This window comes from Kogia breviceps, chromosome 12 (assembly GCF_026419965.1).
Source record: "Kogia breviceps isolate mKogBre1 chromosome 12, mKogBre1 haplotype 1, whole genome shotgun sequence".
Taxonomy (NCBI): Eukaryota; Metazoa; Chordata; class Mammalia; order Artiodactyla; family Physeteridae; genus Kogia; species Kogia breviceps.
The window spans coordinates 13,335,249-13,339,000 of NC_081321.1; positions in this window are offsets into that span (position 1 = coordinate 13,335,249).

Genomic DNA, 3,752 nt, shown 5'->3' on the forward strand with positions numbered 1-3,752 from the left:
ACCTTAAAAATTAATAACCTTACCAACTGAATGAAAAAAATAATAAAGTCTATTTTGTCTGATATGCGAATTGCTACTCCAACTTTCTTTTGATTTCCATTTGCATGGAATATCATTTTCCATCTCCTCACTTTCAGTCTGTATGTGTCCCTAGGTCTGAAGTGTGTCTCTTGTAGACAGCATATATATGGGTCTTGTTTTTGTATCCATTCAGCCAGTCTGTGTCTTTTGGTTGGAGCATTTTATCTATTTACATTTAAGGTAATTATCGATATGTATGTGCCAATTACCATTTTCTTAATTGTTTTGGCTTTGTTATTGTAGGTCTTTTCCTTATCTTGTGTTTCCTGCCTAGAGAAATTCCTTTAGCATTTGGAAAGTAGCAAAAGTAAAGCATAAAGTAAAGCTGGTTTGGTGGTGCTGAATTCTCTTAGCTTTTGCTTGTCTGAAAAGCTTTTGACCTCTCCATTGAATCTGAATGAGATCCTTGCTGGGTAGAGTAATCTTGGTTGTAGGTTTTTTTCTTTCATTAAGTATATCCTGCCACTCCCTTCTGGCCTGCAGAGTTTCTGCTGAAAAATCAGCTGATAACTTTATAGGGATTCTTTTGTATGTTACTTTTTTTGTTTTTCCCTTGCTGCTTTTAATATTTTTTCTTTGAATTTAATTTTTGTTTGTTTGATTAATATGTGTTTTGGTGTGTTTCTCCTAGGGTTTATCCTGTATGGGACTCTCTGTGCTTCCTGGGCTTGTGTGACTATTTCCTTTCCCAAGTTAGGGAAGTTTTCAACTATTGTCTCTTTTAATATTTTCTCAGACCGTTTCTTTTTCTCTTCTTCTTCTGGGACCCCTATAACTTGAATGTTGGTGTGTTTAGTGTTGTCCCAAAGGTCTCTGAGATTGTCTTCAATTGTTTTCATTCTTTTCTCTTTATTCTGCTCCTCAGCAGTTATTTCCACCATTTTGTCTTCCAGCTCACCTATTCATTCTTCTGCCTCAGTTCTGTTATTGATTCCTTCTAGTGTATTTTTCGTTTCAGTTATTGTGTTGTTCATCTCTGTTTGTTTGTTCTTTAGTTCTTCTAGATCTTTGTTAAACTTTTCTTGTATTTTCTCAATCTGTGCCACCATTCTATTTCTGAGATTCTGGATCAGCTTTACTGTCATTATCGTGAATTCTTTTTCAGGTAGATTGCCTATTTCCTCTTCATTTATTTGGTCTTGTTGGTTTTTACCTTGCTCCTTCATCTGTGACATATTTTTGCCATCTCTTTTTTTTTTTTTTTTTTTTAATGAGTGGGATTGTGTTCCTGTCTTACTGATTGTTTGCCCTGAGGCTTCCAACACTGGGGTTTGTAGGCTTTTGGGTAGAGTTGGGTCTTGGTGGTGAGATGAGGAACTCCGTGAGACCTCACTCCGATGACTATTCCCATGAGTCTGAGGTTCTCAAAGCTCCCACTGCAGGAGCTTTGGCCGGACCCCAGGCTAGTGAACCAAGATCTAGCAAGCCGCCTGAGGCAGCATAAAAACAAAATAACAATAACAAAGTAAAAAATAATATGAGACTAGGAAACTAACAGATATGTTAGGAAGAATATAAAAATAAAAACATAGATGAATCAACAACCAGAAAGTACATTAGTACCACAGTAGTAAAAAAAGAGGAGGAGGGGGAAATAAAAAGCAGGGGGGGAGGCCTTGGCTGTGGACGGTGGGGCCTAAGCAGTGGCAAGGTTTGAACAGTGGGCAGGGTCAGTGCTCAGGACCCACAGGGCTGGAAAAGGCCCTGGGGGCTGTGGGGGGTGGGGCTTAGGCTCAAGGAACAGAAGGAGCCTAGACGTGTCCCTCACCCGTAGTCTCAGAGGGCAGGGGACCTCACCTGGGAGCCCAGGAGGCTTCCTGGGCTCGAGTGGGAGGGGCAAACGAACTCCTCTCCTCTCCTGCTCCTCCTGTCTGGGAGGGCACCTCCCACCTGCCTCTCCTGATCTCCTTGGCCTCCCTTCTATGCCCCCAAGGACCCACCCTTGGAGGGCAGAGGACCAGCCTGGGAGCTCAGCAGGTTCCCTGAGCCAAGTGGGCCAGGTGATCACCCTCTGCTCTCTCCCACTCTTCCCAGAGAGTTCCTCCTGCCTTCTCCAGATCTCCCTGGCCTCAGGGGTACCGATCCTGTCTGACCTCCACTTCTCCTCCCCGCTCAGTCCCCTTACATCCTACTGGTTCACTTTGGGGTTCCTCCATCTCCTTGGAGGTCAGAGTCCCCCACCAGTGGCCGGCAGGTGCCCAAGTTGTAGGGAGATGCTAACTCTGTGTCCTCCCACACTGCCGTCTTGACTCCTCCTCTTTCATACCCTTTTATAACAAAAATCTAAAGAAATTTTAAAACCTTGGTATATAAACACTAATATCTTTCACCTAAGTTTAAATAGGCATGTATTTTATGTGACTATCCTATCCTATCAATGCACATATATGACATGTTTGACTATAATTTACAAAAAGTAATAGCTCCTTAGAGGATCTACATCTCTTTGTATAGTCAGCATTAAATCACTTAAAATAAGTTTGTAAAGTTCTGAGATGTATAAAAATGCCAGAACTATGTATAGCAATAGAAGAAATTAGATACTTACGAGTATTGGAAGCAATCAAATAGTCTAGGGGACTAAAACGGAACTATAATGACAAAGATGGATCAAGAATATTGATGAGAGACAAGCACAATTAGAAATTAGTAAGAAAAGCAAACTGCCTAAGACTAATCAAGTTCTAGAAGTATCAGACGAGAAAGTTCAATAGTTTGTAATCACCATGAAGGACACAGAATATATGTTTTACATTTGTGCACTATGAATTTAAAGATATTGGGGCAAAGTTTAGAAACATTAAATATATGTGCAAAATGTAGCCAGGGTTGAAAGAATTCAATCAACCCACATTTTAAAACATTTGCTCTATTTTAAGAATGGCTTAAGAGAGATACATGAGAAGCAAAAAGTATAGAGAACATACACGAGAATAACAATTTAGAAAAAAATTTACATGAATAGATAGCAAGATTAAACCACACCCTGAAAATAACCCTTTTTGTGTCAAATACAAAGCTTACTAACATAGTTTAAAATCTGCTAAGAGTGGCATAAACTTCCCATTATATATCTAGTTATAATTTATGAAAACAGAAAATATGGGCTAACCAAAGCAAGCGTATGGTCAGTATGATCATAAAGTAAACTGTTATTTGATATGGATGACCACCTCTTTTGACATCTCCTTTGGGACAAAAAAGGAATTAATAAGTGTCATCATCTATACTGTCTTGTATAGGTTACATTTCTTTTTAAGTTATATTCATGCTGGGTGAATATTTTGCAAAATATTTTAAATCAAGTAGCTGAATGTACAGTTGCCCTCTGGAGCAGTCTAACATTGATCTTATGAAGATCAATGGTGATTGTGCTATGCTATTTTTTCAATTTTCATTCAATTAAAAAAAATAATTCCAAGAATTTAATATACAATGGTTTAAGTGGTTTCTTTATTTTTTTTAAGTGGTTTATTGTGTCAATATGAGCAAGAAAGTTAAAAAAGGTAACATATACTGATTGAATTAATGTCAGGCACTATTTCTCCAGTGGTGATTATTAAAACCAAATATTTGGGTTTATGTGTGATGCAACTGTAATATATAGCAAAACAGAAGTAAAAGGACCATCCTAAAATTTTAAGGTGTATAAAATATTGTTTGAGAAAGAA